At 44.8% G+C, this 27,373-nt stretch overlaps 1 protein-coding gene across 5 annotated transcripts in view; it reads left to right on the plus strand.

Annotated features, from left to right (window-relative positions):
• DPP6 (dipeptidyl peptidase like 6) overlaps positions 1–27,373 on the plus strand; it is a 1,188,326-nt gene that overhangs the window by 474,646 nt on the left and 686,307 nt on the right. The window lies entirely within an intron of this gene.

The following is a 27,373-nucleotide window of genomic DNA, read 5'->3' on the forward strand; positions in this document are numbered from 1 at the left end:
CCTCCCAAAGTGCTGGGATTACAGGCATGAGCCACCGTGCCCGGCCTCACTTCACATATTTTAAATTTATTCCAGTAGTCTAAGCATTATGCAACTCTGGTTAGATAATGAAGGTCATGATACATCTAGAAGGTTACAGATTTCAACTAGATCAACCATTGTTATACAAACATATGTGCATGTGGACATCAGAGGATTCAGAGCCTCTCTCCTCTGTTTTGTAAATTGACCTTCAGTCTCTCATCTTAGGAACGACTCTTGGCCTTGGAAGAGGGCCTGATGAGGGTGGGTTGAGTTGGTAAAACCCGGCTGTTTATGTAGTTTCCAGTCCGTCTGAACCCACAGCCCCTTTCCCTGGCTTTCCCTGCTATAACCCGTGAACGCAATCACAGTTTCTGTTGATCATCGTTATGGTTCTCCCAAATCCTTTCTTCATACGTCTACTCACCTGGGCTATTGGTTTACTAGGGTTTTTTTTTTTTTTTTTGGAGGACTTGCCCAGATGTGGGGACACCTGGCAGGAGACAGCAGCTGGGGTTCCTCGAGGCCGCTTGGACCCCTGGCCCCTGAGTCAAGTCTTTACGTTCCCTTTTATTTCCTTCTCCCCTAATTGCGAGTTTTCAGGAGTTTCAAATGCTCACCAACATTTGGAGAAGGCTTGTGGGCTGTTTTCAGGCTATTCAGCCCCAAAGGCTGCATGGAGATAGGTGTGGGTTATCCTGAGCGTCCCTGCTCCTCCTCACGTTGTCACTCATCCATTTCCAGTAGGCGCTGCTCCTAAAATGCACATTAATATTGATGCTGTTTCATCCGGGTTCTTTTCCTTTCTACATTGTCTCACCTGGTTTCCACTATTCCTTATTAACTAGGTAAGACTCATTTTTTTAAGATGAATAATTGATTTGCTTAAGGGACTTTGGGCAAACTTAATTGGTAGCTGAGTTAGAAGTATACATTTTGTTCATTTATTTGCCCATCCTTTAGATATTCATGAAGAATTTGCATAGGAGCCTAGCACTGAGTTAATAATAAAAATTAACCTCATGGCATCTGTACTGTCAGCCACTTTTTTTTTTTTTTTTTTTGAGATGGAGTCTTTCTTCATCACCGAGGCTACAGTGCCGTGGTGTGATCCTGGCTCACTGCAATGTCTGCCTCCTGGGTTCAAGTGACTCTCCTGCCTCAGCCTTCTGAGTAGCTGAGATTACAGGCGCACATCACCATGCCTAGCTTTTTTGTGCTTTTAGTAGAAACAGGTTTTCGCCATGTTGGTCAGGCTATCTCTAACTCCTGATCTCAAGTGATCCACCTGCCTCAGCCTCCCAAAATGCTGGGATTACAGGCGTGAGCCACCATGCCCTGCTTTCTCAGCTACTTTAAAACAAATAACAACAAAAATCTCCTGATTGTCAGTGCAGAGCCCCGCCCATAATGCCTGGACTCACAGGCTGCTGGGCTTAGCAGTCTCCTCAACCCCAGCTGCACAATGGAATTACTTGGAGCTTTTAAGAAAGAAAGAAATAATAATACCAATTCAAAATCAAACACAGAACACACACATCAGTCACATACCATGGATGCTTATTTAATCAGTCCAGGGTGTAGCTTAGCTTTGGAAGGCTTTTTCTTACCTGGCTCCTTTTTTTTAAACAATTTTTTATTGATGCATAGTCAATGCATATAGTTTTGGGGTACATGTGATAATTAAATACATTCATATAATTTGTAAAGAGCAAATCAGAGTACTTAGCATCTTCATTACCTTAAATTTTTGTCTTTATGTAGGAACATTCAAATGATTCCCTTCTAGCTATTTTGAAATGCACAGTAGATGATTGTATGCCGCAGCCACGCTGCTGATCTGTCGAACACTAGTGGAGATTGGAGGAGACCTGGGTCTTTAATAACCACTGAGCCGCCGGGGAAAAGGTTTGAGGAGCATTTGCTAACACAAATGCTGAAGGTCAGTACTAAAAACTACTCAGGCCATTCTTGGGCATTTTTTGTCTTAGAAAATGTCAAAACAGCTGGGACCTCATGATTTCTATCTCATGTGAGGACTCTGAAGAATGCGTTAGTGCTCCTGAATTAGGTTGTAAATATTGTACTTTTTTCTCTTGAGTTTTCTTTGGAAGAACAGTGAATGATTAAAAGAAAACCAAAGCAGTACTGTTATTTTAGAACATAGAAATGCAAGATAGCAAAAAGTCTAACACCTAGAACGTTAGCCATGCCTGGATACCAGCTGTGAAGCTCTGTTTTAATTGAACAAATGCTGTCCAAGAAAGCAAAACTTTCTAATAACTTCTGATGGTCCTCAATGTAAGATCGGTATGGAATCTTCTTAGAATTGGTTTCCTTTTAAACAAAATTGTGGCCTTCTCTTCCCCCTCAAAATGGCATCCTTTTGAGATTAATGCAGGAAGCAGAGGGCATGGTGAAACTTGTCTCGCTGAATCTTCTGATATGGTCAAGTTTGGTAACCAACAGCAGAGATACAAACTTGCATTATAGTTGCAGGTGGTTGGGAAAGGATTGCCTTTTTTTTTTTTTTTTCTTTTTTTTTGAGATGGAGTTTCCCTCTTGTCCCCCAGGCTGGAGTACAATGGTGCGATCTTGGCTAACTGCAACCTCCGCCTCCCGGGTTCAAGCGATTCTCCTGCCTCAGCCTCCCGAGTAGCTGGGATTACAGGCACCTGCCACCACGCCCAGCTAATTTTTTGTATTTGTAGTCGAGACAGGGTTTCACCATGTTGGCCAGGCTGGTCTTGAACTCCTGACCTCAGGTGATCCACTTGCCTCGGCCTTCCAAAGTGCTGGGATTGCAGGTGTAAGCCACCACGCCTGACCAGGATTGCCCTGTAAAAGTGAATTTTTCTAGGCAACTGAAGACTGTTAAAAGTGGGTTAAGACTTATGCCTACCTAAAACATTCATTCCATTTAGGACCTCATCCACATTTAAATTCCGGATTCTGAAAATCCTTCACTCCTGAATAAGAAGGTATTGGGGCAGCAGGTCCCATGCGGGACTGTGGAGGTTGGCTGCGTGCAGTGAATCAGTGATTTCTGTTCCCTCTAGTGTACGTGTAAGGTACGGTTGCAGATGGATCCATAGGAAACAGGGACTCCAAGAATAGCAATTAGTAAATCCGTGATCCGTGTGTCATGGTTCTATTGAAAGGGAAGTGTAACCACATCAATGGGACTGCATACCATACCACTGAAAAGAGCTTCTCAATCAAAAACCTAAACGCATGTCCTGACACCATCACTTAGGCACTCTGAGATCTTGATCCAATTACCTAAATTTCCTAGATCTGTTTTTTGTTGTTGTTGTTGTTAAATCATTGCAATAATTCTTGTATCACAGAGTTACTCCAGATTAAATAAGGTAGTGCATCTCAAACACTTACCAATTTTTGTTAAATTAGGACCTTTTTCACCCACTACAGTTAGTAGTACCTAAAAGTGGAGCTAGGACTGGTTTTCTTGGAGTGAGTTTTGGGAATTTAAATAAGTAAATGGTGTGATGGAGTTTGGAAGTGATAAAGCACTATATAAAATGTTCATGCATTTCCCAAATGTCCATGGTGTGAGTCCTGCATTCCAGACACCTGGTGTCTTCTGGGAATGCAAGGCTGGCCGGATGCTAGGTCTCTCCTCACAGGGTTTATGGTAAGTTAACAGCGAAGCACGCAAATGGATGTATTGAAATCGATCCATCGGAGGAGTAAAAATACAGTGACAATAAGGGGCAGAGAAGAAAACAGATAACCACGGCCAGCTCCTACCAGAACAGTGGTAAGGATGCCGAACACATTCATACATTTTTGTGAAAATGCGAGCCCTTCCATTTCATTTTGGTTAGTAATAATCACCTTTTTTGGCCAGGCTTCCCTCCCCCAATTTCCTACTGCTCTGCACTTGACATTCACCAAAACCCTGTTAGTTTCTCCCAAACTGGATGTGATTCCACTCCTCCATCCTCCTGCCCCTTTGCGAGCAGCTTCCTTCAGGGCTCACCCACACCTGGAGTTCAGCACCAGTTATTACATCTGCATGTCGGCTCCTGTGAACCCATCGTCCCCTCCGACCACAGGCCGGGGCCACTGGGCCCTGTTAGTTCAGGGCCCCTCCATTCCCCGGAATCTTCTTCCACGCACAGCAGGGCAAGGGTTTTTAACATGCCTCCTTCCTTCCATGCCTTCAGCTTCTTGCAGGCAAATAAGAAAAGCATTTTGTCTGAGTCCCCAGAGCTGAGCACAGAACCTGGACTATATTAGGCCTTTAATTTTTTTCCAAATATCAGCTAACAGGCACAGGCATGCATACACACACACGAAGCATTTTATTTTTTTACCTGATGGGGACACAGGCCAGGGTTTGACTTAGGAGTACATCATAAGGATTGACAATCAGGACATTAAAGCAGATAACTTTGGGTTCAAGTTCTGATTTTGCCACTTACTAGGTGGTGACCTTGAATAAATTCCTTAAATTAAGATTTTCCCCCTCACTTGAAAATGGGGATAATAAAATCATAATAATACATTTTGGAGGTATTAAATATGGAAATGAGCTAAAGTTAGCTCATGCCTGGCATATAATGTTTGCAGCTAGCATTTAGAGTGCATGTGGCTACTGATGTGTTGATGCGTGAAGTTGCACAAATACAGGTGGGTAGTGGAATACGGAGAAAATGATCCCGTAAACCAGGCCCAAAGCCCCATCACTGAAGGAATGCTTACCTTAGCCTGAATTTTCCAGTGTCCTCTACATGCCACAGGCAGAGCCACCACCCAGAGTTGAAGCCATCTGAAGGTGACATGCTGCAGCCTTGTCCTCACAGGTCATTCTTCAGCCTCCTGACCTCTGCTCAGAAGCCTGTCTGTGCTTATGGACTGGGCTCTGCACAGCTGACACATCCTGTCACTGCCCCTCCAGGTTTGCAGTCAAAGACCACAGCAGAGATGAGGCATAATGAAGGACAGACACACCCAACTGAGGACGAAGCAAGCGACAAATCCTAATACGTATGTGCGATGTGTGCATGTAAGGGCAGGAGAGCAGGGGAGAATTGGAGGAAATAGCTGCAACCAAAAGTGAAGAAATAATAAGACTCCTGGAAAGAGGCCTCTCTCCTCTGATCTGTGAGGCCATAGTGCAGTGGAGGCCCCTGATCTAGAGACAGGCAGGTGGATATTTGTCCAAACTGCAGCCCACACCTGTAACCCCGTTTCCCTCCTCAAGTCATCTACATTTACTTTGCCTCAGTTTCTATAAGAAGATAGAGGCAGTAACAGCTACTTTTGTGTGTGTTTGTGAAAATGACATATTATAGAGAAAGGGTCTGTTAAAAATAGAAGTGCTTAATAAATAGTTGCTATTGTAAGTGGATGTCAGAGGAGCTGTTACAATATATCCCAGAAAGTGAGCCCTGGGAAGACGCCGATCTTCCATAGCAATCCTGTTTCTGCTTTACAGTTGCTTCCTCTTATGTGCATTTACCTGCCTGGCCATCCTGCAGGGCAGTGCCACCTGCGTAGCGGTGTGTAGCATCCAGGAACAATGTCCACATGATCAGTGTCAGGCACAGAGTGGCTTGGGCATCCCCACCATTCTATCTCCAGTCCCATCCGTGGACAAAATGCCCCCTGGAAAGTTGAATAGAGATTGCTTCAGTTGGGCCAAATATGCATTAGTGGGGAACTAAACTGCTTTGACAGCTCCTGTGTCTCCGGGATGGGAAGTGGGGAGGGAGTCATGGAGTTTTAATCTCATCCTCTTTGTGGCACTGGGCACACCACTCAAGATCCCTGCTTATTTCCAGCTTATAACGTAGAATGAGAAGCCATTCACCCTTGTGTAGAGTGATGCTGGGAAGAATTAATTATTCAATGACTTAAGGGTGCTTCTGATATCAGAAGAGCCCATTATATCATCGGCCTCCCCTCCCCAGTGTGAACACATGGCAAACCTGAGGCTCATTGGTAGGGATGCTGCTCAGACCTGCAAGCCCCATTTCCATGGGCAGGTGAAATGTCACACGGCTGCCGACACCCTTGCGGCAGGTCGTGGGCAAGGTTAAGTAGGGAGAAAGTGTATTTCTTTTCTGTGGCAAGATTTATTCTGTAGGAGAGCTCATACTTTGTCTGGAAGCAGCAATAACCTAGGACTGCTCTTAACTAGCTTGATGACCGTGTGTGTGTGTGTGTGTGTGTATCTGTATGTGCATATGTGTGCGTGCATGCATTGATACCATATATATGGATATATGTGTACTCTGGAACTCATATAGTTATAACCATTGTTTAATCATAAGCTGAATATGCATGAGTCACTCTTCCCTGCGCTGAGCTCCGTTTTGTCTGTCACAGGCGTTAGATGATGGCTTAGATCATAGCCTGCTCCAATCTTTACATTTTAATAGGCACCTTTTCTCAATGCCACTCTGATATACCCACTGGTCCTTCATTAGTCATTGCTGATATTATTTCTCTCTAAGTGCTTATTCCTCCATTTTAAAGAACAACTTCAATGTGTTTCTTTTTTCCTGTTTTTTAAATTAAGCTTTGTACTTTGAGATAATTGCAGATTCACATGCACTTACAGGAAATAATACAGAGAGCGCCCTTGTACCCTTTCCCCAGTTTCCCCCAGTGGTAACACCCAGGACATTGACATGGATGTAGTCATGATACAGGACATTTCTGTCCTCACAGGACCCCTCCTGTTGTCTTTATGGCCACGCTCACTCCCTCCCAGCCCTACCCATCCGGAACCCCGGCAACCACTGATCAGTTCTCATTTCTATAATCTTGTCATTTCATGTAGTTAAATAAATGGAGCCATACATGTGTGACCTTTTGGGATTGGCTTTTTTTCCTCTTGGCATATTTCTCTGGGGATCATCTATATACACTGACATGGTTTCACTCTTGGAGGAATCCTGAGTCTGAAATCCTAGAGTCTGAATCTGATGATTTCAGAGCTGGACAGTTCCCTTCTTTGAGTGACGAGGACCTGAAGGCTGAGAGACGTGAGGTGCCATGCCCAGGGATCATCCGTGGCACAGCCTGAGCTCACAGCAGAGATCCGGCGTCCAGGCCTGGAGTACTCCCCCGCCACGAGGTCTTTTACAGCTGAGTCCAGACGAAGCTCTTTTTAATTCCACCAAACCTAGAATTGTTAAAAAAAATAAATTAATTAACTAAAAACTCTCAAGATGCCCTCTTACTGCCAGCCGCAAAGGGGATTCTCAGCCATCCCAGCCTTCGTGGGCACCGGAGCAGGCGTGGCCTCTCTTGCTCCTGCCTGTGTGTGCGGGAGCAGGCACAGGTGGGCTCCGGCTGATGCCCCCAGACCACCCTCGGCCTCTGACCCTTGCCTGAGGCCGGCCTCCACACCGTGATGCCATCCAAGGAAAGGCATCTCCTTAATGCCTCCGAGAGTTCCATTTGTAAACATTTTTGAATGAAGGTCTCTGAAGAAGTAGCCAAAGGACAGGATGTCTCACAACACAAAATAAGACATCCTCTGATGCTCTCTCTGACCAAAGTCCTCATGCTCACACAGCTGGCCCTTCCCTCTCTTCTCTTCTTCTCTTTGTTCCCCTCGAAGAATATCCCAGCCTCTATCGACCAGCACTGTGGATCTCATCAAGATCTTTGCCAGTCCTTGGCCCTTGTTCTCCGAACCTCCGTGCTCTCTTACACAAATTAGCAACCTCCTCTGGCATCTCTAAGCATGTGCACCACCCATTCCCCTTGTCCCATAGCACAGGCAGCACAGAGGCATGGCCTGCCAGAGAAAGCAAAGAAGGGAGAAGCCTTAAATTCCTGTCCTTGAATATGCTGTTGCCCCAGACATATTGCTAATCGGGGGTCATAACGGCTCACAAAGCAACCTTTTCACGTACCTGAGAAACTCTTCCAACGTGTCCAAACCCATATAGCTGAGTCATTTGACCTTTCTTCACTATGACCTCACCTACCTGGGCCCTCACCAATCCATCCAGATAATCATAAGATTGTATAAAATTGACCGCTTTCTCAATGCATTCTCTTTTCTCATCAATATATCAGAAATCTTTGACATGCCCTAGAAAAAAATGCATGTGATAAGGGGTTTTACTGTAGAGCGATGGAAATGTTTTGGAACTAGATGGAAGTGGTGGCTGGACAATGCTGGGAATGTACTAAATACATGACACGGAATTGTTCACTTTGAAATGGTTAATGCTATGTGATGTGAATTTCACCTGCATACAATATTTTTAAATGCATATGGGGTCACTTCCAAGGTGAAGTGCCCAGTCTTCTTTCAGACATGAGGTGTAGCTAGAGCATTCATGAAGGTATGCAAGGAAGGGCTGAGATGAGCAGCAAGGTAAGGAAAGGAAAGGGTGCTGAGGTGCTCCTGTGCCCCACGCCAGCCCCTTAGATAGCTGGAGACACAAAAGTGGGGCCTTTGCATATCCAGATTTGAAGAATTTTATGAGGGCATTATCAAGATGAAAATGTGTAATAATGTTGTTGGCAAAGCCACATGAACACACCCACATAGCACACATGTAAAAGTTCTAATGACTGTCTGGTGCTTTAAAATCCAGGGCTTAATACAAGCAACTCAAGTTAACCAATTTAACTGTGAAAACCCAATCACATGCATTTCCTGATATTTTGAATTTGCAATTGTAATGCCATTTGTTTCTATGTAGTAAAAGAGTGCAATATTTGGAGGATGCATGTTTTACTTTTAGATTTTATATATTTATCAATTGGCATGATCTTAAAAAAAATCTAGCATTAACACCAAACATGTACAAGTGTTGTATTTAATGTCAGTGCACCTAAATCAGACCCATCAGACCACTTCACCTGTTGGGTTCTCCAAAGGCTTTTCACAAACATAGCTTATCATTCACGGGCACCTCTGAAGATCAGAGGTATTGTCTGCTGAGGCTGCATAGTTGCTTAGGGCCTCAAAACTTTGTATGGTGGTTTGTAATTTGCAATAAATCAGTTACAGCTAGAATTAAGATGATTTTCACTCTAACTACAAAACAAGTTTGATTTTAAACAAACCTAGAGCAATATACAGAGTATATCCGGAAGAGATCTTCCAGTACATACTATCTTTTCATAAATGAAAAAATAGAACCCAGAGAATCTTTTTTTGGAAAGGGAATTTGAAGAAGAAATAATTTTTTTAAAGTAGCCAGATGTGGTGGCGCAGGCCTGTAATCCCAGCTACTCGAGAGACTGAGGCAGGAGGATCACTTGAACCTGGGAGGCAGAGGGTGCAGTGGGCATGCCATGGCACTCCAGCCTGGGCAACAGAGTTGGACTCTGCCTCAAAAAAAAAAAAAGTAGCCTCTATTTTTAAGAATATGTATATTCAAGTTTTTTACATGTAATTGGATATTTCTAATTACATATCACTTGTTTTTTATTCTTGTGATATGATACAGGAAACAGGCATTGGTTACTGGTTCCTTGTTATTTAATAGAAGAAAGAAAAATAAACAACCTCTGTAATTGTTTACTAACTTGTCAAAGCAAGCCTTGATTTCCGGCAGTCCCTTAGGGAGGAAAGAGGCCCTGGAACTCCAGACCCCATAATATCAAAAACTTTCACTACTGGAATGCCTCATAGCATTTACAGAGATCCAGAAATGGAGGCTGCAAAAGTTATGACTAGGTAAGAGTTGGCTAGAGACAAGGAAGCATTTCCTTGGCCAAAAATAGAGCTGAACTCTCCTTGCTGTTGCCAGCATTACACCACATACATTTCCCCCAGTATTTAAGGAGCCCTTCACAACCAAAGACAGCCAGGGCTTTGCAAGGTCCAGACACCCCGCTGACTCATCCCATCTGCAGCGTGCGAAGTGCTATTTGTCACTGCCTAGTCATATTCCACTCTGCCCAACAGAATAAATATTAAGTAAGCGCTATGTACTTACATAATTTGCAGAATTGATCGGCTGACTTAAAAGCTTGAATCCCCAACAAAAGAAAATGGAGTGCTTTGTGCAAATGTTAAATGCACAGTTTAATTGGCAATTGTGCATTAGAAACCTATTGTAAAACGATCACAATTTTGAGGGGACGCTCCAGATAGCACAGTCAGGGAAATAACTTTTCATCTTTGGCATTAAAAAATCAGGTCTTGGAATTGAAGTAAAAAAAAAAAAAAATGGGGCAGCCTCAGTCTGGATCTCTGTCTCACCAGAATATAACTTCCTCCTACACTCTGCCTCCTAAATCAGAATTTAGAACATATTAAATATGTAGGCTTTAAAGATTCTTTCCTTGCCTAAATAATTTATACACATCTAGCAAACTGTTAAATACCAAAGAAACACAAGCACACGGGCACACACACTCAGTAAGAGCATTTTACAACAGTGATTTCCACCCCCAAAAATTTAAGAACGTGCTCAGCAGGAAGTTACGGTTGTAAAGTCTCCTCTAGTGGAAACTTAAAGAAATGTGTTGTATTTTGTTTCAATGAGGATCTGGATGGAGAGTTCGCCATCTTGATTCAGGTAACAAAAATAGGTGAGAGATACATGTGGTCCCCGAGAAGAACTATTAGACTTCCCTTACATGCAAAGGTTGTCTCAATCATGAAAAAATGTGTGTCATTTCGGCCTATTCAGTGCATTCTGTAGCACCTGCTGGAATATTTATCCTCCTTCTCTTTCCACTTAAGTCCTACATTTACATAAAGGCTACCATGTTGAAGCAGGTTTTATTTGCAAAACTCAGCCTCCATGGGTGTGTCTTTCTACAGCATTCCTTTGTGCCTCTCATTATCCCCTAAGGGTTTATAAAATGGGCAGTGGTAACTCTAGTTTAAAATCTAGTTAACTCTAGAGATTAAAATCTAGTAACTCTCAGCTATTGTGAACAAGTTGAAGTTAAAAAAAAAAAAAGAAACCTTTCTTCAGCCGTGACTGGAAAAGATCCAGTGATACAAAGGGTACCTAGTTTTCCGTCCTCATAAAACAATCTCTTGTAGATATGCGGCATTATTTCTGAGGGCTCTGTTCTGTTCCATTGATCTATGTCTCTGTTGTGGTACCAGTACCATGCTGTTTTGGTTACTGTAGCCTTGTAGTATAGTTTGAAGTCAGGTAGCGTGATGCCTCCAGCTTTGTTCTTTTGGCTTAGGATTGACTTGGCGATGTGGGCTCTTTTTCCGTTCCATAGGAACTTTAAAGTAGTTTTTTCCAATTCTGTGAAGAAAGTCATTGGTAGCTTGATGAGGATGGCATTGAATCTATAAATTACCTTGGGCAGTATGGCCATTTTCACGATATTGATTCTTCCAACCCATGAGCATGGAATGTTCTTCCATTTGTTTGTATCCTCTTTTATTTCATTGAGCAGTGGTTTGTAGTTCTCCTTGAAGAGGTCCTTCACATCCCTTGTAAGTTGGATTCCTAGGTATTTTATTCTCTTTGAAGCAATTGTGAATGGGAGTTCACTCATGATTTGGCTCTCTGTTTGTGATTGGTGTACAAGAATGCTTGTGATTTTTGTACATTGATTTTGTATCCTGAGACTTTGCTGAAGTTGCTAATCAGCTTAAGGAGATTTTGGGCTGAGACGATGGGGTTTTCTAGATATACAATCATGTCATCTGCAAACAGGGACAATTTGACTTCCTCTTTTCCTAATTGAATACCCTTTATTTCCTTCTCCTGTCTGATTGCCCTGGCCAGAACTTCCAGCACTATGTTGAATAGGAGTGGTGAGAGAGGGCATCCCTGTCTTGTGCCAGTTTTCAAAGGGAATGCTTCCAGTTTTTGCCCATTCAGTATGATATTGGCTGTGGGTTTGTCATAGATAGCTCTTATTATTTTGAGATACGTCCTATCAATACCTAATTTACTGAGAGTTTTTAGCATGAAGGGTTGTTGAATTTTGTCAAAGGCCTTTTCCGCATCTATTGAGATAATCGTGGTTTTTGTCTTTGGTTCTGTTTATGTGCTGGATTACATTTATTGATTTGCGTATGTTGAACCAGCCTTACATCCCAGGGATGAAGCCCACTTGATCATGGTGTATAAGCTTTTTGATGTGCTGCTGGATTCGGTTTGCCAGTATTTTATTGAGGATTTTACGTTTGACCCATCCATCCCATTACTGGGTATATACCCAAAGGACTATAAATCATGCTGCTATAAAGACACATGCACATGTATGTTTATTGCGGCACTACTCACAATAGCAAAGACTTGGAACCAACCTAAATGTCCAACAACGATAGACTGGATTAAGAAAATGTGGCACATACACACCATGGGATACTATGCAGCCATAAAAAAATGATGAGTTCATGTCCTTTGTAGGGACATGGATGAAACTGGAAACCATCATTCTCAGTAAACTATTGCAAGGACAGAAAACCAAACACCGCATGTTCTCACTCATAGGTGGGAATTGAACAATGAGAACTCATGGACACAGGAAGGGGAACATCACACTCCAGGAACTGTTGTGGGGTGGGGGGAGGGGAGAGGGACAGCATTAGGGATATACCTAATGCTAAATGACGAGTTAATGGGTGCAGCAAACCAACATGGCACATGGATACATATGTAACAACCCTGCACATTGTGCACATGTACCTTAAAACCTAAAGTATAATAATAAACAAACAAACAAACAAAAATCTCTTAAGTGTAAAGAAGCCCAGCTGCAAACCACCATGAATTATGATCATTGTTTCCTACAGTGAGTTCAGAAATTGCTTTTTACTTCTGGATACTGTGAAAAGCCAGGTCAGGAATCCACAATGTGCATCAGTCATCATTGTGATGCTAATACTTGCCATAGGTTCAAGAATAGGAATATTAAGATTGCATTTCTTCATTCTTCCCTGCCAAAGGGAGGGACAAGACAGTCAAAGGGCATGGACCCCTGGCCCTTGATTGAAAACACTAACAGATAGGCATGCAGTTAGACCCCAGTGCTCATGTGTCCAAGGCAATAGGACTTCCAGGAGAGACGTCCAAGTGAGGGAGCTGCAAGTGCTGCCTGGAAACACCTCTATCTGCAAACCCCACCCTCTGGCTTAGTTGGGAAAACCTCATTACTCTCAATTTTCCACCAAATGATGGTGAAGAGGAGTCACTTGTTGGAAGAAAGGGATTCATTACGGGGAAATAGGTCTTGAAAAGGATCAATACCATGGCTGCCTCATTGTCCAGCCAAGGGGAACCTGTGTGGCTCTCCCAAGCCTGCTCTCCTTCAGGCCCTCAGAAGTCCATGCTGTCATCAGGACAGGCCTGCAGTCAATGGCAGGGGGCGTGATGTCCCGAGGTGTGTGGAGTCTTCCCTGAGCAAACCTGTCCTTTCCAGTGACCTGCCACAGTGCCTGAAATTCTCTCATCTGACACTGTGTAGGTGAGTTGCTTGAACTCTGGGGCCAGGCTGCAGAACTGAGTGCCAGCTTTTCTTCTTACTAACTGGATGACTTCTGGCAAAATTTAAAATAGCAGTAATTGTAGTACCTACCTGATAATGGTGTTGGAAGGATTCTGTGATTAATACCTGGGAAAAACTTGAGAGTGTCTGGTGCATTCTACTATGCAATAACATTAGTTATTTTTATTATTTAACCTCAGTGTGTTGTCTGGCAAATAGAAGACACAGCAAAACACAGCTTATGGAAATTAGTTAATGAAGTGACTGCCAGGCACCTGGACGAGCCCTGAGGGTGTAGGCAAAGACATGCTGGTAGAGGAAGGGGTAAGAGAGGCCTGAAAATTGGGGTCTGTCCAGGGAGGCCAGGCTGGAGACACCCTCAGTTCCTAGAAAGAGCAAGTTATCTATGAGGGAGAAGAGAACCATTATAGTGGTAATTGTGCAAAAAGGAAAAAAAAAGACAAAAGGAAAAGGCAGCTGTGATTGTTAGATGCCAGGGACAGTGCTAACCACTTTATTTATATCATCCAATTTGATCCTAAAGCAATCTTATAAGCTAGGTATATTCTCATTTCATAGAAAAAGAAACAGGCCCGGAGTGTCCTCTCAGTTAGTCGATAGCAGAGCTGGGAGCTCAACAGTTGACTGAACTGGATCCATCCAGCTGGCACAGGCCACAGGAACCCTGGGCTCTCAGCACTTCCCAGATGCCTCTGTTAGTGCTTCCTCTTACTTGAACCCAGTTCTTAGGAAAGCAAGACAGCAGAGAAGCCCAGCTCCTTCCTCTCTTCCTGGTACAGAACCAGCATCAGCATTATTTAGAATCCAGATGTGGCCAATGTGGGATGGCTGGTGGAGGGAAGAAGCCGGCAGACAGCCCCTACCTGGGCATAGGTACATGAGGAGGGAAACCTGCCAGGAGGATTCCACACCCGAGTCAGGGAGTCACTGGGTTTTTCCAGCGAGCACCCCTCACGTCCATCCCCATGTTTCTTCCCTGACCCCTTCGCTCTGGAAGTGAGGAGAGGGAAGTGTTACCAGTTGATGTTGTTTATGTAATGCTGGGATCAGCCAAAGAGTGAAAATCCTGCGCTTTCAAAATGAATTGTTGGTTTGTAAGGGCGTTTGCTGACCTTTTCTCCAGTACCAGGGAAGAAATGTGCATTTATGGCTCTCTTTTTGGCTTTAGAACAGATAATCTCAGGGCCCGATCTTTGCCCTCTTCTCCACCCCCATATATACAAGGCGGCATTGGTCTGTGGAAACAGTTTACTCAGAGGACCGGTGGCCCTCGCGCAACTGCAGTCACCAAGTCGCCATCTGGGCTGCAGCTTTCAGCTGGCTCTCCTCTGTGTCTGTGCTGGAGGTGATGAAACCCCAGGCTTCTACCTGCCCTCATCAGGGTCCACACGGGGAAGGGACAGCCTTGTCTTGAGGGCTTTCATGCTGAATCTAAACCTCCCCATTATGAATTGACGTGGTGTTACTTGGGAAGGGATGATATTTCTCAGACTCCTCCTATGGGCTTGCCACAGCGCCCTGCCCCTTCCTCCCTCATCTCAGCTGCCCCTCACTGGGCATCGGGGACAGGCGGGTATTCCTCACCTTATACATGAGAAAGGCAGGCCCAGACAGGGTGGGTACCTTGCCCCCATCACATGGCTCGTCAGTGCTGGACCTTCGAGTATGAAACTGCCACCACTCCTGTGCCTGCCTCTTCTCTGTGGAGACAACTTCAACTTCAGAAAACGTTAGTGAGTCTTATCATATTCCTACAGCCACATGTTCCAGAACACGCTGATTTTCTCATTTCAGGACAGTTTCCCCAGACGCTTTCAACTTCTTATACCTTAAAAGAAATACCAAATACATTACTCATGTCCTTGCAATATTCCCTAAGAAAATAAAGACATCTAGCTCATAGGAATTCCAGAAAGATAAATGAAAAAGAAATGAGGCTTCAGAATGCTCACAAAACAAGGACCCTGTTTGCCTTAAATAATTAATATTGAGAATTCCAACCTGACCAACTTTTCCTCCATGATTAAAGCAACCCAGGGAGAGGGCAGGTGATTCCAGTGCTGGGGGTCCCTTTAGCCCTAAGTGCATGGACGTGTGATGCTGTAGCACCCAGGGCCTGGGAGACCTGGGGAGCACGAGGATGATCGAGGTCTCCGAGCTCAATCAATCAGCAAGTGCTTCTTGGTCACCTATTGTGTAAGTGGAAATGAATGCCCTATTTATTTATTGAAACCATGAATTTTTGAGGACCTAATATGTAATCTCATCTAGGATAAAATCCTTGACCTTGAAAATCACAATCAGCTGGGAGAGAACACAGAGTAATTGTTAGAATGCAAGATGGCAGGTGCCGTGACGGAAGAGCAGGGATGGATGCTGAGGAGCACACAGGTGAGGTACTAGCTCAGGCCTCAGAGCAGGCAGGAGGACGTCATCCAGGAGACATCTCTGAGTTCACTTCCCAAGGACAAGTTTAGCCCCAGAACAAGGAGATCCAGAAGGCATCCTACAAAAATGCTCCAGGAACAAGGGCATCGGAGCACACCATGTTGGCAGGGAAACAGACAAAGACTAGACATCAGCACTTGCTCAGAATCCTCTGCTGCTCTCGAAGCGCTGTGCCCTCCACAGGTGGGAGGATGCCACCTCCTCTGATGGTCCAAGCAGTGTAGGTTCAGCCAGCGCACTTGGCACGTGGGAGCATGATTTCAAATGTAGACATAATCCAGACCTGCAGCTTCAAAAAAGGAGCCACCCCTGGTCAGGGTCAGGGCTGACACAGGGCCAGAGGAAGAGAGTTTGCAAGTAGCAATTCAATCCTTTTATTTCGGAATGTGTAGAAAGTATTTGACATATATGTATAAACAAAAATCATATAACCAGTTTCCTAGAGGTAGTCCAGGCCATGAAGGTTGCAACTTATTGTTTCTCTGCCCTGAGTTAAAGCATGTGTTTTCAAGTTGATGCCTATTCTTTCTATTCCTCATCACCACCCTGAGTGTTCAGTGAGGAATTGCTGCAAGGACAAAGAGTTCCCAATGCAGTGTGGATACAAAAGAATCCAACCACTCAGCTTCGTCGGTGCCCTTGGCAATGCACGTCCAAGAAGCCGCGCACACAGAGCTGGGAGGCCATCTGAGGTCCGACCACTGTCCGCCAGAAGATGAGCATTCTGTTTGTCTCTACAGTTGTGTGTGCCCTGTGGCACTTCCACATATTAAGGTTTGAACCCCCCACCCCCACCGCCACCCCGTGACCGATCCCCACAGCCTCCCCTTTAGCCTGGGTGAATTAATTGAAATCATAGGAGCAGTCTTAGGTGTGCCTGTCATGTGGTCCCTCAAGACAAATGCATTCGGTAGATGATGCATGACAACCTGAACACAGGCCAGGGAGGAGACCCTGGAAAAGCAGGGACAGAAGGAAGACAACTTCCCAGCCAGCAGCCTTCACTTCAAGACAGAATCTACTCTCCTCCCTGCTCACCAGTAACACTAGGGGTGAGCAAATGGGAAGATGGTCTTTGAGAGTTATCGACTTCCTCCTTTTCCAGCAACGACATCATGCCTCTAAGTAGCAGTTCTTAGGAAACATGAAGCCCCCAAGGACAGCTGGCTGGAAACACTCAAAGCTTTGTAGGCATAACCACTAATGAGGAGCAAAGTTGCTGTTTATTTGAGATGGTGACAGACACTATCAGCACACTTCACACATTGCAGATACATGTTTAGGTTCAGAACGATGGGGATTTCAAGACCAAAGGCTCTCTGAAAATTTCAGCAACCCAATTTATTCACCACAGCATTAAGCCAGCATCTATTTTACATCAGATTGTTTGAAATAGAGATGTAAGCAATGTGCTCTTGATGTGGAGCCTCCAGAAAAGGACTTGATGTGCTCATGGGTTCTCATGACCTCTGAGGTCTTTGCTGCAGAGAATTCACCAGCCCAGTGCCTGGCACATCACAGGTTCTGTATTAACTGAAAGAATGATGAATGATTAAATAAATAAATGGCCACTGTGATGTGGAGAGGAAAGAGTTGGGCACACTTGGGTTCAGACAGCACCACCTCCAAACGCCACCTTGCCTACTTCTGATGGACACTGTTAGCAAATTTATTAAACACTCCAAGTTTCTGTTTCCTTATCAGTCAACTAGGGATAAAAATATGTATCTTCGCTGGGCATGGTGGCTCACACCTGTAATTCCAACACTTTGGGAGGCTGAGGTGGGTGGATTTCTTGAGCCTAGGAGTTCAAGACCAGGCTGGGAAACATAGTGAGACCCATCTCTACCAAAAATAGAAAGAAATTAGCCAGGTGTGGGGGTGTGTGCCTATAGTCCCAGCTAGTTAGGAGGCTCAGGTGGGAGGATGGCTTGAGTCAGGGAAGTCAAGGATGCCGTGAGTCGTGACTGTGCTGCTGCACTGCAGCCTGGGCAACACAGTGGGATCCAGTCTCAAAACAAACAAAATATGTGTCTTGTAGTGTTGTTGTAAGCCTTGATGCACTCTTTCCTAGTGTACAGAAGCAGCGTAATAAATGTTAGCCCCCCAGTTGCCTTTCCACTTAAAGATAGATGGGATGTATTAGCCCGTTTTCACAGTGCTATAAAGATACTACCTGAGACTGGGTAATTTATGAAGAAAACAGGTTTAATTCACTCACAGTTCTACATGGCTGGGGAGGCCTCAGGAAAGTTACAGTGATGTCGGAAGGTGGAAGGTGAAGGGGAAGCAAGGCATGTTTTACATGGCAGCAGGAGACAAAGCATACAGGGGAAACTGACACTTTTAAGCCATCAGATCGCATGAAAACTTTCTATCATGAGAACAGCATAGGGGAAACCTCCCCCATAATGCAGTCACCTCCCACCAGGTTCCCTCCTCGACGACAGGTGGGGATTACAATCCAAGATGAGAATTTGGGTGGGGACACAGAGACAAACCATATCATGAGGAGGTTATATCAAGTGGATTTATAGAACTGAGAGACAGTTGAGAGGCTCTGTGGTGTGTGAATGGTTTGGGAGGTTAAACAAAACAAAGAATACCAATACCAGAGTTCCTTCCTTGAAGCCAGTTAAGATCGTCACACTCAAAGGGAAGAGATAGACTTTGTCTTGTCTCTCCCAGTAGAGTGATAATGGCGGGAGGAGAAGGGGCCTTTCCTATCCTTTCTACGCAAAAGTGTGATGTCTGGAACAGCGTCTGGGTGTCACCAGACAGTCTTTTGGAAATGCAGCATCTCAGCTTCCACCTAAGCAGGCTGGCCCAGAATCAACATGATGAGGAGATCCCCAAATAGTTTATTTGCACTTTGAAAAGAAACACTGGCCTAGGGCACCTTCCCCTCTCTGGGTCGCCAGGTTCTTTGATTTATTAAGTCTCTGCAGCTGACTGATATGGAGGGCAAGGGTACTTTTGAGGAATTTTCTGAATAGTAGGCTGAATTCTTCAACCAGCCAACCAAACAACAGCATGAATCTATCTTATACTAGACACCTACTGCTTCTTCTAAGAAGCTGCAAAGGGGGTAGTCTTGGGTCCAGTGAACAGCTGCATTCTGGTCGGTCCTCTTTTTTCCTTCCTCTGCCAGGAACCACAGCAGTGTTGAGGTTCTGTAAGCACATGCCCAGTTGGCAATCAGCTTATCTCTGAGCATCTGAACAGGGGAGAAGCCTAGAGCAGCCTGGCTCCAGGGACCCCACGGGGTGCATTGAGTGCTCAGCTAACTCAGGGAGGAGGCCACAACAAATACAAGCTCTGGGAAGTCAGGGACGGGGCAAGCCTCTTGGGTTTCATCCCTGGTGGACATGCCCAGAGACTGTCTGCCACAGCTTTTGGCAATGACAGATCTTACCATAGGGCTCCTACTGAATACCCTCTGGAAAAGCACTGGACAATGACTCTTACTTGAGGATGCAGAATCAAGGGTGTGGCCGTGTAGCCATCATAAGGTAGGGGTTGGGAAGATTGAGGTATGCGGAAGGGCCAGTTCCAGGAATAGAACTCACACTTGGTCCAAGGACTAGGACAGGGCCTTCAGGAGCTCATGGCTTTGAGGAGGGATAAAGGAGAGGGATTGGTAGCAAATGGCCCAGAGATTCTCACAAATCCACCTTCATCCATAAGGAGGTTGGAGGGTGTATGATGATCCTCTCTTCTAAAAGGCTCCCTTTCAAATTACAGAAGCGCTGGGTAATTCTTCTTTTACCCAGGGAATCAGTGCCAGCTCCCCAGGCACTGAGTCCCAGGAGGAAGACAGCTCATCTTCATTCGTGGGAACCTGTCCTTTATGGGATTGTGCCCTTGAGTAAAGTGGACAAGTTCATTATTGCTGTTGTTTGAGCAGAGGTCATGTTTTTTGTGTTATTGTTGTTTTGTTTTTTTTTCAAATTATAAACCTCATATATATGTTAAAGCTTAAATTCAATCTGATGTAGGGATTTAACTGTGGAAGTGAAACCTCTCTAAAAAAAAAAAAAGATCCAAGGAAACAACTAGAAATATGAGATTTATTCTAATCCTAATTAGATGTTCCATATTTAGACATCCTTCCCACAAAAGGTGAGAGAAATGCTTACCTTGTCCAATTTTACGCACAAGCCTCCACTTTAAGGAAACAGATTTCTTTTTTTTTTTTTTTTTTTAAAAAAAAGAACTCTCAAATTACCCATTGATGAATGCAGCACTCAAATTTTTTTTTGGCAAGGGCACAAAGGTAAACAGAGGAGTTGAGTGGTCACCCCATGACAAAGACAGTTTGAGGGTTTACTCTTGTTTTCATGGGAGCATTGGTGCAGGGTTACTTCATCTGAAAGACACTTTGAGCTCTGAAGCTGTGTCTAGCACATGTTAAGTAAGAGTGGTCCTTGGAAATTTCAAGTGTTGGTTTGCATGGAAGCACAAATCATTTGACCCACATGAAAAGAATGAAATGGGATGGAACAGAAACTCAAATTTAAAGTATTAAGTGCTTTTGTCAACTGCAAATAACATGTCTCTGGGATGTTAGTGTGTAAATTGGGCAGTAAGATTCCATGTGTATTAGAAATAAACTTATTTAGGAGGTAGGGTGGACCTCTTCTTACAAAATTATATTTTCTAAAAGAAAAGCCTATGAGCTATCGACAGACATATTGTTGTAACAACATAAAAAGTACATCTTTAGCCAGTTTTCACTCATCCAGGCTAGTGCAAATAACATGTCTATTAAGGAAATGTACAGGTCGTGCTCAAACCTTCCACGAGGCTGTGGTCCCATCTCATCGCTTTCTCACTCTTGACAGGGGCACAGTGAAGTTCCTAGTCTATTCCATGTCCTGCCCAGCTCAGGGTGGAGGAGCCAAAGAGCCCTGCTGTGACCACCCAGGAGGGAGAGAGGGAAGGGCTTGGTCCCTCCATGCTGCCCAAGCCTGGTCTGTCTCAGAGGGCAGGGCTGAGGACCAGAGCGCCTGTGGGGTCAGATCTGGAGCAGCTGGCGGGAGTGAATGACCTGTGATTCTGCTTCCTCCCTCTGCTGTGGTTTCCTGTCTCTGAAACCTTATTTCTCTCAGCATCCTGACTATAATTAATATACAAAAAAAAGAAGCCATATAAATCAAGAGAGGCTGAAGCCCTTCACATTTAAAATCCATCCACCATCGTTTCCCCCATTTCATCAGCCGTCCATGTGCTGAGATGGATTATGCATTGACACTGTCTTTGAATAGTGGGTGATTTGGGATCCTGGTAAAGCAGCCATTTGACCATTAAAGGCAGTGGGAGAGATGCAAGAAGTGCCAGGATCACCAGAATCTGGGGTCCCTAATCCACACAACCTCACCCAGCCTTACAACAATTCCTGTCACCCTGAACTTCTCAGGCTTACAGAGTACCTACAAAGATGTGAAGGGGCAGCTTATCTTTCAAGGTAACCAAAATATCATCTTGATATTAAATCAGATTACTTGGCTAATTCATCAGTTTCCGTCAGTTAGGTACCCTGCACACGTCGTTGTCACCTTTAGATGGCCTCATGCATGGGAATGTGAATTATTCATAGGCTTTCTTTGGGTTGCAGGAAACCTTCATATTGCTTTAATTTCTTAATGTATTTGACAGGCTCTTTGTGTATGATCACATTATATGGGTATTGCTGGCAGTACAGTAAATTTTAAATTATGTAGTCTGCAGCTTTGTACTAAGAGATGGTAGGAGATGATTCATCATTTTCCTTGTCTTCCTGTTCACATGCGGACATATAATTCATGCTCAGAAACCATCTTTCAGCTCATCTGGAAGTGCTCCACTGCACCACCACAGAATCTATCTCTGCCAGTCCAGAATTGTAAATCACTTTTCTATTAAACAGCAGGGCTAAAAATGCAAACATATGTACTTTAAATATATGTAGCCATCTCCAATTCCCAGAAGATGAGCCAAAATTAAAGGATTGTCAAAAAAGCTAGTGCTAGAATTTAATGAATGAATGATTTGACTTGAGGAGATCAGAAATTTGCATTTCTATACACATATTGAAGAGTTATATACATACACAGGTTTCCCAGAATGGGCCTGTCTTTGGGAACTGTGTATTCTGCAGATTTTTTGGTACACTAAATCTCTATTATTCTGAAATTTTACTTCCTAAGATTATTCACTCATGCAGAGTCATAAGACAGACTTGATGGTGGGGAAAAAAGGTCTGTATAAATTCTCAGTTTAGCATGATATGAAGCCCTTGTCTGCCATCCTCTTGACCTTCATCCCCAGGCCAGGTCAATGAAGTCATTTGCTTAGGATGATGGACATCTAGACTCAGTAGTGAGTGCTTTTCATCTCCAAGGATAAGATCCCACCCAGCAAATCTGCCTACTCAGGCAGTAGTGGGAGTTAGACATTTCGGAAAGGTTTTCAGCAGTCACTGTTTCTTTGCCCAACAATACACATCATCATGGTTCTCTACTCCCTGAACCTGATTCAACTGTGATAGTGGATAACCATTTTCACACACATGCACATGAACATCTGGCATTGTTGAGGAAGGAAGAACTTTCTGGGTAACTGAAGCTTACCCATTGAAGAGTATTTTGTTTAATATTGCAACTGTCTTAATGGAATCCTTCTGAACTGTATTATTTGCTTACCTACTTTTTTTTTTTCTTTGAGACGGAGTCTCCCACTATCGTACTGTTGCCCGGGCTGGTGTGCAGTGGCATGATCTTGGCTCCTGCAACCTCCACCTCCTGGGTTCAAGTGATTCTCCTGCCTCAGCCTCCCAAGTAGCTGGGATTACAGGTGCCTGCCAGCACACCCGGCTAATTTTTTTGTATTTTTAGTAGAGACATGGTTTCACCATGTTGGCCAGGCTGGTCTCGAACTCCTGACCTCAAGTGATCTGCCTGCCTCGGCCTCCCAAAGTGCTGGGATTGCAGGTGTGAGCCACCGTGCCCAGCCTGCTTGCCTACTTTCTTAAGCAAAGGCTGCCAAACCATTTCATTCCATTCTGTGATTCTGTGATTCTGCCGAGAATTGTGGTGGTTGGCTGTCCCTGTAGACCATTGGTTGCCTTGCCTTGGAGCTCATAGCCTTCCACCTGTGCTTTATATTCTTGTGCATTTCAAGAACTAGAGTTCCAAAATCTGGTTTGCTAGACTTGTGCTATGGTTTAAATGTATGTTCCCCCCCCCCAAAATGCCTATGTTGGCACTTAAACCCTAATGTGATAGTATCAAGAGATGGGTCCTTTGGGGAAGTAATTAAGTCCTGAGGGCTCTGCCATCCTTAATGGGATTAAGCCCCTTACAAAAGGGGCTTCAGAGAGCTGCCTGGCCCTTTCTGCTCTTCCATTCCTTCTGCCATGTGAGGACACAGTAAGAAAACACCTTAGCTAATGAACATAGGAACAGAAAACCAAACACCTCACTTATAAGTGGGAGATAAGTGATGTGAACTCAGGACACAAAAAAAGGTACAACAGATCCTGAGACCTAGCTAATTGGGGAAGGTGGGAGGAGAGAGAGGAGCAGAGAAAGCAACTATTGGGCATTAGGCTTAGTACCTGGGTGATGAAATAATCTGCACCATAACCTCCCTGTGACATGGATGTACCTTTATAACAAACCTGCACATGTGCCCGGAGCCTAAATTAAAAGTTAAAAAAATAAAATGCCACTGGGAAGCAGAAAGCAGCCCTCACCAGATGCCACATCTTGTAAGACATGGAGACTGTTGGCACCTGGATCTTGGAATTCCAGCCTCCAGAACTGTGAAAAAATACATTCCTGTTTTTTCTAAAGTGTCCAGTTCCAGGTATTTTGTTATAGCAGCATGAATGGACTAAGACAACTCGCATGATAAGCTGGGCTGCTGAGTCCTGCAGAAATACCTGTGTCCTCTTCCTGTACAGTACAGGTCAGGACTTTCAGGAAAAAGGTTTGCTGTGGATCTTCTGGAGTTCCAGGGGCCCTTCTGTGAGTGGGCTTTGGGGGGCTGCTTTCTTCCTTATCTCATGGTAGTCTTGAATTAGTGATAAACAGAGTTTGACCATATGTGCAGATAGCATGTACAGGTCTTGATTGAAACTCAAGTTTGAAGAGCGTTTGCTGGGTGCCAGGCATAAAAACGGGGTTCCTGCTTGTATTAGGCCTCACCCTCGTTACTTAATTACCCACTAAAAGCCTCTTAACAAAGTCACTCTGGTCATTAGGTTTCATTTTATTGTCGTTGTTTTGAGACAGAGTCTCGTTCTATCACCCAGGCTGAAGTGCAGTGGTGCGACCTCAGCTCACTGCAACTTCCACCTCCCGGGTTCAAGCAATTCTCCTGCCTCAGCCTCCCAAGTAGATGGCACTATAGGTGCCTGCCACCATGCCCAGCTAATTTTTGTATTTTTGGTAGAGGTGGGGTTTCACCATGTTGGCCAGGCTGGTCTCAAACTCCTGACCTCAAATGATCCACCCACTTCGGCCTCCCAAAGTGCTGGGATTACAGGCATGAGCCACCGCACCCAGCCTACCACTGTGCCCGACCCTCATTAGGTTTCAATATATTAATTTGGGGGGCATCAGACCCTAGCACAGCTTTCACATAGCCCCTTTCCTCCCCACCCAGCCTCTCTTCTTCCTTTATTACTTCTGTTAAGTGCAGCCTATTCATTGGTTGACCTTTTCAGTCCTATAACTCAGTGGCTTAGTTTTTTAACAATAAATCACAGGAAGGTGGCTTAACTATTGAAAATTTTATTAAAATGGTTATAATAATGACTTCATTACTCTCTGAGGCTTCCGGATCTTCTCTTCGTTCCAGGGAAGTTGGCCATGTGAAGGCATCTGAGAATTGCTATTAACCTCCACTGAATTAAAAACAGGAAGTGGGCCGAGGGCTTTTCAGAGATAATGGTTGTATGATAGCACCCCCAGTTTAAATATAACAGTTTTGCATTATAAAAAAGGCATATTAATTCATGGTAAATTGAAAATTTAATTTAATTTTCTCTAGATGAGTTAGGAAAAAAAAAAATGAAGACTCCTTACTCTGCTTAATTCAGTTACCATGGGGATAGAACATCTTTTCGGGGGAGCCTCTGTGACATGGCACATGAGCCCTCACCTTCTGCTTCACATGCCCGGTTTTGTCGCCCACTTGCTCTTCCTGATGAATCTGCCCCAGCATCCAAATAGAACAAACCCACGAACGTTCTGTAACCCATTTTCGTCTTTGAGCCTTTGCTCCTAATCTGTTACCTTTGACCCCTATCCTCCCAGCCACCCAAATTGAGCATATCTTCCAATGCACAACTCAAGTCCCACCGCCTCTGTGCTTTCTCTAACTCCACAGCCACACACAGCCGTCCTCTGGCCTTCCTCAGCTCCCAAGAGTTGAGGTGGGCATAAAAGAAAAGAGCAGATGAAAATAATCTGCTTTGTGGCCAGGCGCAGTGGCTCACGCCTGTAATCCCAGCACTTTGGGAGGCCGAGATGGGCGGATCACCTGAGGTCAGGAGTTCAAGCCCAGCCTGACCAACATGGAGAAACCCCATCTCTCCTAAAAATACAAAATTAGCCAGGTGTGGTGGCACATGCCTGTAATCCCAGCTACTCAAGAGGCTCAGGCAGGAGAATCAATTGAACCCGGGAGGCGGAGGTTGCAGTGAGCCGAGATCACACCATTGCACTCCAGCCTGGGCAACAAGAGTGAAACTCCATCTCAAAAATAAATAAAATAAAATAATCTGCTTTGCAACAGACAGAACTCTTTCAGTAAAATCTCCAGATCCGGAAGCTCATTTCCTGCATATTTTGTCTGCCTGATGAGCCCCTCCTCATGTACCTGCATCTCTTTGGTGATCAGTCTTCAAGGCATGGGGTGGAACCACCAGTGCTCAGTCGGGAACTCCAGTGGTGTAATTGGCAGGAGCAGAGATGCCACAGCCTTTCAGGTCATGGGAAGGCTTTTTGGTGGTTGTTGGTGTTCATCATGTAGGACCCTGACACCCCTTCCATAAATGTAATTATTGTTAAAATGATAATCCTGGAGATAATGGAAAGCAACCCAATGAGGCTGTGGAGCCTGCATTGAAAATTGTTGAGGTAGAACAGATTGCTACAGGCAAGAGAGTCTTGGTTTCCACTCCTGTTGTCATTTGGCATTTTTGCATGTACAAAGTCTGTTCCCCATCCCATGACAAACCCCAGGTGAATCACTGGACAAAAAGATGGTATGGCCAAAGACAAGCAAAACATATTGCAGACCGTCTCTACCAGCAGAAGCTCAGCACCAGGGTGCAACTCAGATGACAGATTGTAGGTAAACACGTGTGCTTGCTACCCATTCATTCATTATTCATTCATCCATTAACACGTTTTGCAAATATTCTTTAAGCGTCCATTGTGTGCTAAGCACCAGGGATTTGATGATGGGCAAATATAGAACTAATGATACCGAGTCAGAGAGTGAGATAAGAATCAACTGTAACTACATAAGCAAATGTAAAAATGTAATGGGGACACACTCTGAAACCTAGGGGTAGGTGGGAGATGCTGGTAACAGCCTCTGATGGTGTGGTGTAAGCCAGCAAGATCAGCCAAGCCCCCTGAGGCTCTGAGATCAAATTGAAATCCGAAGGATGAGTAGAAGATGAAGAATGGTGAAAAGAATGTTAGAATATTCTAGGCAGAAACGTGGCCAAGTCCTGTCGGGCAGGGGCAGGTGAGAGGAAGGAAGAGGTGGGAGATGTCCCTAGTCCTGCAGGGCGTGGTGGGCCACATCTTCCTAGGGGCAACGGGAACCCATGGAGAGGCTCTCGGGGTGAGGGTAGAGTGAGGGCAACATCATATTTGCACACAGGAAAAATCCTCTTCTCTTCAGAGTGGAGAATAGGTGGGAGGGGAGTGAGCATGGAGGTGAATAGAACACTCAGAGGCCACTGTGGCCCAGCCGGGGACACATGACCTGACCATTCCTTGGGAGGACACTGTGGCCCAGCCGGGGACACATGATCTGACCATTCCCTGGGAAGACACTGTGGCCCAGACAGGGACACACAGCCTGACTGTCCCTGGGAGGATACTGTGGCCCAGCCGGGGACACGACCTGACCATTCCCTGGGAGGACACTGTGGCCCAGGAGGGGACACACAGCCTGACTGTCCCTGGGAGGACACTGTGGCCCAGGAGGGGACACACAGCCTGACTGTCCCTGGGAGGACACTGTGGCCCAGGACGAGACACACAGCCTGACTATCCCTGGGAGGACACTGTGGCCCAGGAGGACACACACACTGTCACTGGGAGGACACTGTGACCCAGGACGAGACACACGGCCTGACTATCCCTGGGAGGACACTGTGGCCCAGGATGAGACACACAGCCTGACTATCCCTGGGAGGACACTGAAGCCCAGGAGGGGACACATGGCCTGATCATTC

This window comes from Nomascus leucogenys, chromosome 13, assembly GCF_006542625.1.
Source record: "Nomascus leucogenys isolate Asia chromosome 13, Asia_NLE_v1, whole genome shotgun sequence".
In the NCBI taxonomy this organism is placed as follows: Eukaryota; Metazoa; Chordata; class Mammalia; order Primates; family Hylobatidae; genus Nomascus; species Nomascus leucogenys.